The sequence below is a fragment of the Callithrix jacchus genome, chromosome 1 (genome assembly GCF_049354715.1).
Source record: "Callithrix jacchus isolate 240 chromosome 1, calJac240_pri, whole genome shotgun sequence".
In the NCBI taxonomy this organism is placed as follows: Eukaryota; Metazoa; Chordata; class Mammalia; order Primates; family Cebidae; genus Callithrix; species Callithrix jacchus.
In genome coordinates this window covers 32436326-32452754 of record NC_133502.1, presented here as the reverse complement: position 1 = coordinate 32452754, position 16429 = coordinate 32436326, and positions in this window count along the sequence as shown.

Genomic DNA, 16429 nt, shown 5'->3' with positions numbered 1-16429 from the left:
TGCCCAGCCAATTTTTTGTATTTTTAGTAGAGACGGGGTTTCACCATGTTGGTGAAGACCTTGATGGTCTCGATCTCTTGACCTCATGATCCACCCGCCTCGGCCTCCCAAAGTGCTGGGATTACAGTATTCCAGACTTTTTTATCCCTTATATAATCGCGTTTTTTTTTTTTTACTACTGCTTACTCCAATATACTCTGTTCTTCCTCTATCAAAACATGCTTCAATTTAATATGATGCATTGTCTAATACAAATTCATTAAAATTAAAGCTCAGCAATGGTAGAATATTCATCTGTCTTGACCATCATTATCCATTCCTGTGCACAGGGGATTGTGCAAACTTGTGATAGTTGCTGAATCAGTTTTCTTCTGTATGAATACACGATTAACACAGCAAAAATCATTACTATTAAACTTAAATAGCTTAATCAAATTGATAATTTCTGCCAACTCAATAGATTTGTAAATCTGACAGAAAAGAACCCTTTGAAATTAAAAACATTTTAATAACTGCATTTTAATCCTTCAAGTGAAGATGGATTCTTAGACTTTGCTAAATTGAAAGAAAAAGCAGAGCTAAAATTCTGAACATGGAAAATGTGTTCAATCATTTTGTATAAGAAATTGCCTGCAATAAGATCTCTGGTTTTCGAGAAAGTAAACAAGCAAATGCTAGAGAGGGCAGAGATACTAGAGAAGTATTGTAAGTATAAATGATATTATTTTTAGAAGTTGTTCTGTATAATATGCAACATGCTTCCCACATTCATTTTTCTACAAATAAAGTTTTCAGTACTCTTGGTCATTTGAACTAGATTTGTGTTTTATGGCATTATTTGTATTATTGATCGATGTGATATAATGATATTTGAGAAGAATCACATAATGTATGTATTATGACTCTGTAGATGAATATCAGAGTCACCTCCAAGATGCTTTCATAAATTTGGTTTAACATCTCTAATGTATCTCAAAGTATCGTTGCATGTTGTTGGCAGGCTTATTAAATTATTACACAAGCTTATTTAAGCCATAAAACCAAGGAAAACATATTTGTCATCATTTTAGCTGTTTTCTAGATAAAATAATTCATGTTGAATATAGTTGGCTATAAATCTACACAAAAGACAAGTAATATTAAAATCAGTCAATAATTAGAAAAATTATTTAGACTAGAAATAAACAAAAACCTAGATATGTTTATGCTTACTTCTAAATACCTACATGTTCATAGACTTGTTGAATAAATTATCTGGCCCTTAGGTTTAATTAAGCAAGATGAAGTAACATATTTCATGTTACTATGACTTCAAAATGGTATTGAGGTATTTATCTTTCCAAAAAATTTTTGAACACTGGTTTTAGGCAAATTTCTGACTGTCATCTACACTGGCCTTTTGCCTAGGTTTAATATTTGACTGCTCAGTTGTCAATCATCTTTACTTTTCCAGGACATTGATTTGAACATTATATGAAATTATGGAATTCAAGGCATCATCAAAACATTGGGAAACTATTGGACATAAGAAGGAATGGTAATTATCTCTTCCACCACTAGAATTACATATGTTCTAATTACCCTAACACAATGTCAGGGTGTCAACTGAAGTAAAACTTCAAGTTTCAACAATAAATCAAATAAACTGAAGCTAGATATTACAGGTATGGATATCGTTTTGGATGAAGATGGAGATGGAGACAGAAAGAGACATTAACTAGACCATACATGTGATGCAGGATTTTTCTTTACCCCTTTGCTAGACTCACGGCAGGGGTGTCTGCCCCAACTCAGCCAGTCATGCTCAACCCCTTGTGGGAGGGAGCATGTGAGAGAGCAAGTGTGGTATCAGCTGGCTGCTCTGCGCATCAACACAGGGGCAAGCTCCAGGTGGGTCTCCGGGACACACCAGAAGTGTAACCTCATGGAAACGTGGTAGTCCAGGTGAGGGTCCTTGTGACCCCAAAGCCCCAGAATGGATGTTACAGTGCTCCTTTAGTTCCACCTGATGTGTTAGCAGCTCAGTTAGCCCCTTGCTTTGTAGCATGGGGTAGCTGCCCTCCATCAGGGAGGGAAAAGTGTCAGTGTGACAGCCTTTCTGTGTACCTACATCAGTGGGTTTCAAGCTCTTGTCCAGCATCCAAGAATGTGATCACATGAATGGTTGAAGGATGATGAAGGCAGAGAATTTTATTGAGCAATAAAAAGGCTCTCAGCAGAGAAGGGAGCTGGAGAGGAGAGCTGGAGAGAAGACGGGAAGGGCAGGTTGTCTTCCCTGAAGTCAGGTTGTCTCTTCCCTGAAGTCAGGCTGTCTCTTTTCCCTGAAGTCAGGCCATCCCCTTCCCAAAGTCAGGCCATCCCCTTTCCTACGGACTGAGTCTGGGGTCTTTACAGGCACAGGATGGGGAGTGCATGCCGGTAGGTTTGTGAGTATGCAAAAAAGTTAAAGTGAAGACACCATTCAAAGGTGGGCATGAAAGTATAGAAAACTAAATAGAAAAGAGTAGGTAACTGTAAAATAGGTGAAGGGTAAGGATTAATCAGAGGAAAACATGACAAATAGGAAGACAAATTCTCAGCCTGGTATAATAATTTAACTTGTAGCTTGGTTTGCAGGCTTTACATAGTCTTTGGCTTAGAGGTGGGGTTACAGTGGTTACCCACCCCTATCTGCCTAGACAATTGGCTGCCTCCTGCTACTGTCATATGCATATGAAATTTTCTCTAAATTCAACTAGAAACAATCACTATAACAAAATTTAACATTTCCAAGGATAAGTTTATGTTTTATTCTTTACAAGCCTCTTTCACCTCAAATCAATTTCTCAATCAATGGCATCACAGTATCATAAGAATCCTCTTGCCCAAGTACAAACTATGAAAATAACCTAATTTTACCTTTCTTACTTTTTCTTCATTATCCATCAGTCAGAAAATACAGATAGTTGTAGGTCAGAATTATATGTCAAATCTGGCTGTTTTGTGCTATTCAGAAAGACACTATTATGGTTCCAATTCACATTATTTTGTTTTCCCTACTATTATAAAATGTTCTTCCTGGAATTCTTGCATGTAGTCTGATCATCCATCTGCTGGCTTCTATTGTTTTCTCTAGGAGGACTGATTACATTTCAGGTTAACTCCTTGACCCATGAGAATCACATATCATTACTAATCTCTTTGTGTGCTGGGCTACCAAGAGTCCTCTCAGCCAAAATCCCGAAATCTGGCCTTCAGAATTCCTATGGTAGAAAGCAAACATTCATACTCCGTGTTTACCACTCCCAAATTCTTAGAAATGGTGCTTTGGATGTGCCCTCAAGTAAAATGGGAGTTTTTTTCTTTTTTGCAATTATGACAAACCTGTTCTTAGAAACCTGGTCTAACTTCATGTTGTAAACCTCAAATATACACAATAACATTTATTTAAATAAAAAACCTGCAAAGTGTGGTGGCTCACACCTGTAATCCCAACAATTTGGGAGGCTGAGGTGGGTGGATCACGAGGTCAAGCGATCAAGATCATCCTGGCAAACATGGTGAAATCCCGTCTCTACTAAAAAATATAAAAATTAGCTGGGCATGGTGGCATGTGCCTGTAGTCCCAGCTACTCCAGAGGCTGAGGCAGGAGAATTGCTTGAACTCAGGAGGTGGAGATTGCAGTGAGCCGAGATTGCGCGACTGCACTCCAGTTTGGCGCCTGGCAACGGAGTGAGACTCTGTCTCAAAAAAAAATTTTTTTTAATAAAAATAAAAATAATAAACCTGGCCAAATTGCTGAGGAGGGGAAGCATAATTTTACAACATTTCTTATTGTTTTGAACCACATATAATTTTTTCTTTGTCTAAAGAAAGAAAGCCTAAGCATATAGTATACATACATATACACACAGAGACATACACAACCAGACATATATGTTTGCCTGTATGTACTTGTGCATATACCAATCTATGGGTATATGAAATATAAATGCAGAACTGAAATTACTAGAAAGAAACTGGTGTGATCAAGATATTATGACTTTAGGTTATAAAGCAAGTAATCTACTCATCTGTTTAGAGTAACAGGAGATAAACATGAATCCCTTGCAAGGTTATGGGCTATATAAAAGATTATGTGTAAACTTGCATCAGTGATTTAGTTTAGAAAAGTAAATCCATAGTTTTAACTTAATCATAAGACTTCAAAATACATGAGGAAAAATTGACAAAATAGAGGTGAAATATAATTATAGTGGCAATATTTAAGCACTCTTTAGGGAATTGAAAGAAAAACAGACCCAAACATAGCAAAAGTGTTGAAACATTAGACAATACCACTAACAAGTATGAGCTAATGGGCATGTGTAGAATCCCCCTCGTAACCCTGAATGACATAGTCACCTTTCCATATCTACAAGAGATTGGTTCATGGATATCTGCGATATTGAAATCTGTAGTATTTGCATGCAATTTATGCAATCCTCCTGTATGCTTTAAATCAACTCTTACTTATAATACCTAATATAAATGATATTTAAATAATTGGTATTTTTACTTATATTACTTTTTATGGTTCTGTAGTTTTTTATTTTTATTTTTTCAAATATTTTTAATCTGTGGCTAGTTGAATCAGTAGATATGGAATATCTATTGTACTTTCCTTTTAAGCATATAAAAAGGTTACACTATACTGAGACACAAAGCATATATCAACAACAATGAAAGACTGAAATTTTGAAGAGCATGTTATTTGAACATATTTTAATTAAGCTAGATGTTATCAGCAAAGAAAATTTTCCGTGTGTTTGAAAATTCAGTAGGATACTTCTAATTAACTATAGGTCAGAGTAAAAATAGAAACCAGCTAGATAAAGAATAGTAGAAAAAAGAAAAGTAAAAAAAAAAAAAAACAAAATAAAAATAGAGAAAAATAAAACAATACAAAATGTATAAACAGACAAGATAGCATATTATTAATAAATAAACTGTAATTCCTGGGAAAGTGCAAGATTCTTTGAAATAAAGTGTATGGAAATAAGAGTTATGGCCTGGGACTGGAAACAATTTAAAAAATTACCATAACATGAGATTGCCTGTCAAAGTATTCTTACCATCAGAGAAAGAATGCCATCTGTCAAATTGCATCCAGGATGTTGGTGTGCAAATGTAGAAATCAAAGTATGTGTTGGGGGGAAGAAAGGCTCCCATGAGTGCTGAGAGAACACAAACAATCCAGAGTATTTGGCAAAAAAAGAATTTGATAACATTTTGGAAAAAGTAAGATGTTCAGGGCAAGACCTGCAGGGTAGGGGTAGAATGAATGGCTCTTCAAGAGTTAGATAAGTACTGATTATAAAGTCTAAATTTAACGAACAGGTGTAGCAAGTTTTATTTTGAGTATTAATGTGTCATGGGCAGATTACTTGAGAAATTATTTTCCCCACTGCCATCCTCAACTGTATATTAGATTATGGGCCCTTCATTTATCCTTGGGACATGTCTGCAGTCATATTTTTCTGTACTAAATTCAGATAATGTGTAATTCAGTGTGAGATAGAATAGCATGTTTAAAAATTGGTGAAAAACTGTAAGAGATCTGCAGCAATGACAATTTGCCTAGCTACTGGCTTCTACTCAGACATGGGAAGTACGACAGTCCTTTTAAGTTAAAAGTGAGAAGTTTAAGTGAAAATGAATGAAGATATAAGGAGCTAAAACTGTTAAGTTGCCACTGACTCTTAACAGCAGCTCAAAGGAGAAAAGCTTGGGAAGCAGGAGATTGTCCTACATGAAGTTAGGGAGTATCTAAGAGATGGAGAGACTGTCTTATCACTTTCCAGCTGTAGTGTAAGCAAGGTAATCCCCTAGATATATCTTATACTATTAGACTTGATGTACATTGGTAAATTTAGCCAAGAAGTCTTAGACGTTAAAACCTAACTTGTGTGAAGAGCCAAGAGTGATATGGAAGTGAACTTGGCATGCAATAATGAAAACATATGTAAGCCCAACAAGCTATGTATCAGAAATAGTGGATATAAATTAAGAAAATGGAAGTAGGCAGAAACGGGCTATTTCTCAATGAATACAGCTATGATAATAAGCTGTCTTGAGAATGATGTCACTTGTTAGAATCAGTGCCAAACATTTTTTTTTTTAATGAAGCAAATGTTTGTGAAAATAGATTATACAAACTGTGTCATTCTTGTGATACTCAACTAAACCAGGTCTAGAGGCGGGGCGGGGGGGGGGGCGGGGGTAAGTACTCCGGGCACATAGCACCGGCTGCCTGAATGAAATTTTCTACAAACTACGCTGATGAAAAGGACAGATGTAATCCTAAAACCACCTGACCTGACTGTTTTTACCTACTGCTGTCATTCACCAGTCAGAGCTTGCCAGCTCCCTAAGGTTTCTCTACAGCCAATAAGGTTTCTTTTGAAACAATACATAACATTTGTCTTATTTTTATTTTTATTTTATTTTATTTATTTATTTATGAGATGGAGTTTCTCTCTTGTTACCCAGGCTGGAGTGCAATGGCGCGATCTCGGCTCACCGCGACCTCCACCTCCTGGGTTCAGGCAATTCTCCTGCCTCAGCCTCCTGAGTAGCTGGGATTACAGGCACGTGCCACCATGCCCAGCTAATTTTTTGTAATTTTAGTAGAGACGGGGTTTCACCATGTTCACCAGGATGGTCTCGATCTGTTGACCTCGTGATCCACCCGCCTCGGCCTCCCAAAGTGCTGGGATTACAGGCTTGAGCCACCGTGCCCGGCCCAACATTTGTCTTTTTCAAAAAAGTTCCCAACCTTCTCTTCGTTCTTCAGGCATCCTGAGTACCACCCAGTCTGTGTGTATGACTCGAACTGCAATTCTTGCTTCCTAAACAAAATATTTTGAAATTAGAGATTTGTCTCTATATTTTATTTGATTTTGACATGTTCTAGAAAGAGGAAAAGCCATTCTAGCACTAAAATGGTTGAACTCTCATTAACAATATTTTCTCCAGTAGGCAGTGATACTCGAACTTCCAAAGTATTAACTCATCAGAATAAATAATAGAAGAAAGTCTAAAAGAATTTTGAATCTGACTGTAATTTATTTAATAAGTGCAAATCATTGAAAGCTGTTATTGAAATAGAGAAAAAAAAATGGGTGAATTAGATAAACTTGCCTGCAGTAGAGATGGGATCACAGTTAGAAGATAAATTGGAGAATTAAATCACAGAACAAAAATGTTATTGCTTTTAACTCAAACAACTGAGCCTTAAAAAACATAGAGAATAACACTTAAACCATATACAATATATTTGTATAATATAAATAAACAATTTTAAATGCTTATTCCCCAAAAAGATACTGCCTTTTAGTGATGATGTTTCACCTCCTGGGTTGTAGAATTCCTTAAAATTGGGAACAGAATTATTTTTTTACATATATCCAATTGAGGGCTCAAAATAATAGCCAGAAAAGAGTGAAGTGGAAATTTTGAAAATGAGTGAGAGGTGGGGCAGTCGGGGGTTGTGGGAGAAGGCAGGGAGGTGGGAAGAGGAAGGAGTGGAATAGGAAGAAGAAATTTTAGCTGAATAAATAAAAATAGTTTCAGCAGATATAAAGGCTTCAGCAAGCATAGTAAATTAAAGCAATTCTAAAGTGATCTGGGAACTTCAATAAAGGAGTAAATCGAGACAGGATTTTGAAAGCTTCACACCTGGGAAACTAGCCTATGTAATCATAGACAGGCAAAATGTTTTAAATCTATTGACAAATAGGCTATAAAGAATATTTCTTCTTTATGGCAGACACCATCACATAGGATTGGAGATAGAGAAATGAAGAGAATATCTTCACTCGCATTGCTCCTAAAGAGTTATCCACAGGAGCTGCTTCTCAGTTATTGTTTCTGAATTTCAGAGGGCTTCCAAGTCAATGGTTTAAAAAAAAGGGCCCCGGGCACAGTGGCTCTCAGTAGTCTCATAACTCAGGAGGCTGAGGCAGAAGGATAGGTTGTGACCAGGAGTTCAAGACCAGCCTGGACAATATAGCCAGACCCCATCTCTAAAAAGAGTAATTAGCTAGGCATAGTGGCATATGCCTATAGTCCCAGCTACTACCAGGAGGATTACAGAGCCCAGGAGTTTGAGGCTGCAGTGAACTATGATTCTGCCACTGTCCTTCAGCCTGGGCAAAAGGGTGAAACCCTATCTTAAAAAAATTAAAAAAGAATGAATTCCAAAATTTCCAGTTGTTGCTAGAAATAATTTTTATGCTTCCTGTCAGTTTCCTCAAAGAATCCAGAATAGTGGCATAACTTGCAAATAATATGAGAAGCAAATGTAAAATGTTATAATTATGCTAAGGTAAGGTTTAGAGAAAATTCTAATGAAAAGTTTCTCCAATCTAAATTCACAAGTATACCAACATAATTACAGATCTATTTTGTTCATTATCTCTAGTTAATATGGTGTTATTGTAAACAGATGGTGATTTATTAAAGTTTAATATCATAATATCTTTCAAAATATACACAATGGGCTGTGAAATACAGACTTTGTTACATCCTTATATAATAACCTAAGAAATGCTTTAATGTATCCCTCCATAATTGACACCTAAATTTCAATAAAAATCAGAGTTTGAGGTTATTCAATATTTAGAAAAAGTTGTTTCTAACATATATTGAACCATGGTGTTGAATCAACTGTCACTCTTTGGTACATAATCTGCATTGATATGGAATATGATGAGTTTCTCTGATAAAAGGAAGAAAGAGAACATAGTAAAATACCTAGCACATCCATTCAGTCAACACTTATTTAGAGAGAATTAGATATTTGCCAGGCATTGTGTTAGATACAACACACAAAATGGTGACTATGACAGAACTTTAAACATGACCAACCTATGTTTAGTTAGATCCAAGTGCTTACTTATTTAATGAGTGAATGAGTTGAAAGTATCTAATTTTGATTCTTGTCTCCAGCACTAAAGTATTATGCTAATTTTGCCAGCATCATCATTTATGTGATGCTCAGTTGCTTCAGCTATGCATGAATACTATTTACCTCACATGGTGGAAAAGAAGAAGATAGATAACGACACTGCATATCAAAATGAAAGAGTAGTTTATAAGTGTAATTAAGCACTCAGAAGTGATTTTTTTTCATCCTTATTTCTTGGAGTATTGGGAAATTGTTGTTAACTAATGGCCTTTTGGGAATCCATCCAACAGTAACGTCACTTGATGAAATTTCATTCCAATTTTAATTTATTGTCATACAAGCTACTTGATTGTTTTATTTATTAACCATCATGTAACCTATTATGCCTGAATATGCAGTTTGAATTGTAAAAAAATGATAAAGTAGAAATTTGAATTATTCTTCATTAATAGAATGTAACATATCTCTTAATGAAATGCATTACTTTATTTGCCAATACAAATGATAAGTTCAACATAATGATAGTATATTTATTAATTTATGTGCAAATGTTTCCATAAATTCAGTGCAAAAAATGTAACATCATGCTTAAAATCATGAGTACATTAAGGCCATATTTTTTAAAGTGTGAAACAAATGCAGGATTATCTTTATATTCTAGCCATTTTCCAGTTTCTACACTATACGTCACACAGCTGCAACTCATTTAGTCCATGCTGTAGATTTATTTTCACCTTTGTCTCTAGAACACATTTTTATGCTGGCTGTGGTGAACCTTAAGGATATTTAATTTATTATTCTCTGTTACTTGACACTATGTAATTTTGTTAGTCCCCTCATTTGGATTTCAGGCACCAGTCTGGATAACTAATTTGCTGCTTTACCCCATGTGTGTGAAACTTTACTTTGGTAACTTGTCTCTTATGTTATTTTAACTAAGACGATGGCTCTACTTTGCTCCAGATAAACTTCTTTCTAGTATTTCGTTGAACTCCTTTCTAGTATTTCGTTGCCTACTCTCAAACCTTTAGGTGATGACAGCCTTATGATAACCATTTGCTCATCTACTTTCCCTTCTGAATCACTTCACAATGTTACCTTATACAAAATATAGTGTAGCAGTTGCTTTCTTATGTTTTCTGAAAACTGAATTTCTTTGTGGTCTTTTTTGATCTACCATTGTATTAGTCCATTTTCACACTTCTGTTAAAGACATACCAGAGACCGGGCAATTTACAAAAGAAAGATGTTTAACTGCACTTATAATTCTGTTGGGAAAAGCAGCAAAGGAGAAAGGACTTACAGAGTGCCTACATAACTTGGTTATGAGTAACATATAGACAAGGAACAACAAACTACAGAAGGCTGCAGGAGGCCTCTGAGGAGGAAGGCCTCTCCATGCGTCATGTTCCCATGTAGGGTAACCTTGGTTCTGTTACCATAGACATTGTGCTCAAGGACCTAAACCCCTTTGTAGCACTATGATATAGCCAGACTTGTAGATTCCTTGTAAGGTCCATATTCCACCAGATGTACATAGATAATAAGCTAATTTAATCACATGTTCTTGTTTTGTGAAACTTGCAAGCCACGACTGTTATCAATCCTTAGGATGTTACATCAGTTCTGGCTCACTGATTCACTTCTAGCTCACTGATTCATTCCATTACTCCATCCCTACCCTATAGATCAAAGTGATTGTAGTTAATAACTAGCCTGGATGATCACAGCTCATGGCCTTCACTGCCTCAAGTAATAAAGTGATGGCCCCCTGGTCCCACTGTCTCTCTTAATCTTTTTCTCATTCCTTTGTCGCCACTGAACGTGGGGTACCCATGGGTGATATAGGGATGGCTCCCTACATTCTGGTGCCCAATGTGGGGCTCATGGATCCCTGTGTTCTGGCACTCAATGTGTGGGGCTCCTGGATTTCCTACACAATTCCACCTGGTTGCAGAAGCCTCACAATCATGATGGAAGGCAAAGAGGAGCAAGTGACATGTTACGTGGATATGGATAGCAGCAGGCAAAGACAGAACTTGTGCAGGGACACTCCCATTTTTCCAAACCATCAGTTCTTGTGAGACTTATTCACTATCATGAGAACATCATGGGAAATACCTGCCCACATGATTCAGTTGCCTCCCCACCCACCAGATCCTTCCGACAACATGTAGGAATTTAAGATGAGATGTGGGTGGGGACAAAGCCAAACTATATAAATCATCATCTCATGTTCTGCAGGAAAAGTAGATCCAACCACATGTGATTGCTGATTTAAAATGCTGGCAACAAACTGACCAGCTGATTTAAAATGCTGGCAACAAACTAGTTCCTGGTATTTCTTCCCGCACAAATTATGTTTCTTTTTTCTTTCATTTTTTATGATGACATCACTGCACTGCAGCCTGGGTGACAGAGTAAGACCCTGTCTCTTTTTTTTTATTTATTATTTATTTTTTATTGCATTTTAGGTTTTGGGGTACATGTGCAGAACATGCAAGACAGTTGCATAGGTACACACATGGCAGTGTGTTTTGCTGCCTTCTTCCACTTCACCCACATTTGGCATTTCTCCCCAGGCTATCCCTCCCCAGTTCCCCCCCACCGCTGTCCCTCCCCTCTTCCCCCCAATAGACCCCAGTGTTTGGTACTCCCTTTCCTGTGTCCATGTGTTCTCATTTTTCATCAGCCACCTATGTGTGAGAATATGCGGTATTTCATTTTCTGTTCTTGTGTCAGTCTGCTGAGAATGATGTTCTCCAGATTCATCCATGTCCCTACAAATGACACAAACTCATCATTTTTGATTGCTGCATAATATTCCATGGTGTATATGTGCCACATTTTCCCAATCCAGTCTATCATCGATGGGCATTTGGTTTGGTTCCAGGTCCCTGCTATTGTAAACAGTGCTGCAATGAACATTCATGTGCATGTGTCCTTATAGTAGAATGATTTATAGTCCTTTGGATATATACCCAGTAATGGGATTGCTGGGTCAAATGAAATTTCTATTTCTAAGGCCTTGAGGAATTGCCACACTGTCTTCCACAATGGATGAACTAGTTTACACTCCCAGCAACAGTGTAAAAGTGTTCCTTTTTCTCCACATTCTCTCCAGCATCTGTTGTCTACAGATATTTTAATGATTGCCATTCTAACTGGCGTGAGATGGTATCTCAATGTGGTTTTGATTTGTATCTCTCTAATGACCAGTGATGATGAGCACTTTTTCATGTTTGTTGGCCTCATGTATGTCTTCTTTTGTAAAGTGTCTATTCATATCCTTCACCCATTTTTGAATGGGCTTGTTTGTTTTTTTCCTGGAAATCTGTTTGAGTTCTTTGTAAATTCTGGATATCAGCCCTTTGTCAGATGGGTAAACTGCAAAAATTTTTTTACCATTCTGTTGGTTGCTGATTCACTCTAGTGACAGTTTCTTTTGCCTGCAGAAGCTGTGGAGTTTGATTAGGTCCCATTTGTCTATTTTGGCTTTTGTTGCCAATGCTTTTGGTGTTTTTTCATGAAGTCCTTGCCTACTCCTATGTTCTGAATGGTTTTGCCTAGATTTTCTTCTAGGGTTTTTAATGGTGCCAGGTCTTATGTTACGTCTTTAATCCATCTGGAGTTAATTTTAGTGAAAGGTGTAAGGAAGGGGTCCAGTGTCTGCTTTCTGCACATGGCTAGCCAGTTTTCCCAACACCATTTATTAAACAGGGAGTCCTTTCCCCATTGCTTGTTTTTGTCAGGTTTATCAAAGATTGTATAGTTGTAGATATGTTGTGTTGCCTCCGATGCCTCTGTTTTGTTCCATTGGTCTATATCTCTGTTTTGGTACCAGTACCATGCTGTTTTGATTACTGTAACGTTGTAGTATAGTTTGAAATCTGGTAGTGTGATGCCCCCTGCTGTGTTCTTTTTGCTTAGAATTGACTTGGCTATGCAGGCTCTTTTTTGGTTTCATATGAAGTTCATGGTGGTTTTTTCCAGTTCTGTGAAGAAAGTCAATTGTAGCTTGATGGGGATAGTGTTGATTCTGTAAATTGGGCAGTATAGCCATTTTCACGATATTAATTCTTCCTAACCATGAACATTGAATGTTTCTCCATCTGTTCACACAAATTATGTTTCTAGTCAGACAGATAACTCCTTCTCTGAATCTCTGAAATTCTTCTTGTATATGCTTCTATTCTCTTGTTATTTTTCTGGAGTCTTTGTAGACTGTAAATTTTATTGATGTTGACTTGCCTGGCTCTTTTAGTACCTCAGCCAAAAAGTCACAAATCCATTTAGGACTCTCAAAACACAGCTCTTGAAATTAACCTGTTGACTTGCTGTGGCCCGGTCAACACCAGAACCATTTAAGTTTTACAACTCAGACAACTACCCGAACAAATTTTTCTCAACTTTATATGCTTTATTTTGCTTAGTTCATTAGTCTAACTGGTTTAATTCATCTAAGTTATCAAATTTTGGCATAGAGTTTCTTGTAGCATTCCTTTTGTTATCCATTTAATGACTATGAAATCATTAGTTATGATCTTTCTTTCATTTCTGATATTGGTAATGTTTTCTCCCTTTATTTACTGGTTATTTTATATAAAGATTTATAAGTTATATTGATCTGTTCAGAGAACAAGTTTTAGATTTTATTGATTTTCTCTATTATTTTCTAATTTTAAATTCAATGATTTTTGCTCTAATATTTATCTTTTCTTCTTGTTTTAAACTCAGAGTGTTCTTTTTTGCTAGTTTCCTAAGGTAAAATCTTAAGTTATTGAATTTACAGTTTTCTTCTTTTATGGCATATGTAATTAATGCAATAAATTTCAGTCTTGATAATGCTACCATTAGCTCTCATCAATTTGAATATTTATATTAACTGTATTTTTTTTTTGAGATGAAGTCTCACTCTGTTGCCCAGGCTAGAGTGCAGTGACACCATCTCAGCTCACTGCAACCTCTGCCTCCAGGTTCAAATGATTCTCCTGCCTCAACTTACAGGTGCCTACCACCATGCTCAAGTAATTTTTTATTTTTTATTATTTTTTTATTTTTAGTAGAGACAGGGTTTCATCATGTTGGTCAGGCTGGTCTCAAACTCTTGACCTCAGGTGATCCACCAGCCTTGGCTTCCCAAAGTGCTGGGATTACAGGCATCAGGCACCATACCTAGGCCTTATATTAATTTTTATATAGTTAAAATGTTTTTCATTTTCATTGGGCTGCTTTTTTGACTAATGTGTTATTTAGAAGTTGTTAATTGGGAAATATTTGGTAATTTTCTGGCTACCTATTTGGTATTTCTTTCTAGTTTAATTCCATTGTGATCAGAGAACATATTTGTATTATCTCTCTTCTGTTAAATTTATGTTGGATTTTATATCTTAGAATATGGTTTAATTTGATGAATGTTCCATGTGACCACGAGAAGAAGGTGTACTTTTCTGACCGTTGGTTGCTGCATTTCTTATATGTCAAATAGCTCATGTACATTGACAGTGTTGTTCCGGTCAACTATATCTTTATTGATTTTCTGCCTGCTTGATTTGTCAATTACTGGAAGAGGAGTATTGAAGTCCCTTACTATCATAGTAGACTTGACTTATCTGTTTCTCCTTTTAGTTCAATCAGTCTTTAGCTTGACCTTTTTGATGCTCTCTTGTTAGGTACATACATGTTGAGAATATTTTATTTTGAAAATTGATATATTTACCTTTATATAATATATCTCTTTGTTCCTGATAATTTTCCTTGTTCACAAGTCAGCTTCTGAAATAAATTAGTGAGTCCTGGTTTCTTTTGATGAGTATGAGATGGCATATATTTCTTTATCCCTTTACTTTTAATCTACCTCTGTCTTTATATTTAAAGTGATTTATAGTAGACAATATAGTTATATTTATTATCATTATCTTTTTCTTACAACTTGTGTCTTTAATTTGGTACATTTACTTCATTCTTGTTTAATACATTTGTTTATATAGCTGAATTAATCTGTATCACATTTATAGCTGTTTTCTATAGATTTCCTCTATCTTCTGCCCCAATTCTTTTCTTGCCTTCTCTGGATGTAGTTGAACATGATTTTTATTCCTGTCTCCTTTTTTTGTCTGTCAATGTTACTCTGAAAATAAATGGTGATTGGTCTAGAGTTTCCAATATACCATTTACAGTAGTGTACGACTACCTTAAAATAACACTATGCTGCTTCAGATGTAATGCAAGTACATTATAATAGGTTATTTAAAGTCCCTCCCTTTCATCTCTATGACACTGTGATCATTCAATTCAATTACACATGTATAATAAACACCTATGACATTATTACTATTATTGATTTAAACAGTTGTATTTTAGATTAGTTAATAAAAATTATAATAAAATATTTTATTTTGTCTTTATTTATTCCTTATATAATGCTCTCCCTTGTTTATGTAGATGTATGTTTCTGATATAAATCTCCTTGCACTGGCAGAAGAATTTCTTTTTACTAGTGGACATCTGCATTCCTTGACTCATGGCCCCTTTCTTCTGTCTTCTTTGCCAGAAAAAGGTGAATCTTTCTGACTCTCCTTTGATAGTCACATCTCATTCTGATTTTTACCTCAGCAGGGGAAGGAGCTCTGCTTTTAGAAACTCATATGTTGAAGTAGGCTCACATAGAATGTTTCAGGGCTTGTGGACATCATTGAGTGTCTTTGCTATGATGTTTTATACAGAAATGAAAATAAGAACATAATGACAATGGAAGGCTAAGTTCTTGTTACCTAAAAGTTTTATCACAGAAAAAAAATGCAACGTTTGTTGGAGGATATTCAAAGAAGTAAAAAGAAAATCACACAATGTAAGGTTATGTTTACCTAAGGTAACTTAGTACTTGCTAAGAGCACTTGAGCATTCGCCCACACGTGCAAAAATAAATACATGTTCTAAAAATGATTTCGATACTATTTCAATTTGAGTATAGAAGACAAGGACTATAGCTATCCATGAAGCATGCTAGTTTCAAGAGAGGTTTCCAGAAATAATTCAGCTATTAAATATATACTTAAAAGTCAGATGATCTCATTTAGTGTGAGAAGTTAGACATAAATAGTAGTTTGAGAGTGGTCTGAGAGTGTTGAATGTGTGAAAAAGAAAGAAAGTTGTCTGTGGCAGAGGAAACAGAAAGTATGAATTGTTTGAGATAGAAATAAAAGCTTGGCAAGCTATTAGAAAGAGGGTCCATATGGTATGTGCAAGAGTGTCATAAGAGAGGTCTAGATAACTTAACTTTTTGGATTTTAAGATAAGAATAATGCAAAACCATTAATATTTTAAACAATATTGAAACAGTTGTTAATTAAATGAGTCTCCACTGGAAAAAAAATTAGGAGAACATAAAACAGCTTGTTATTTAAAAAAATCATGTATACAGTTATATGGAGAATGGATTGCAGAAACACAAAAAAATGTGACTAGAAGAATTAGGAAGCAATTGCAATTGTTCAGAT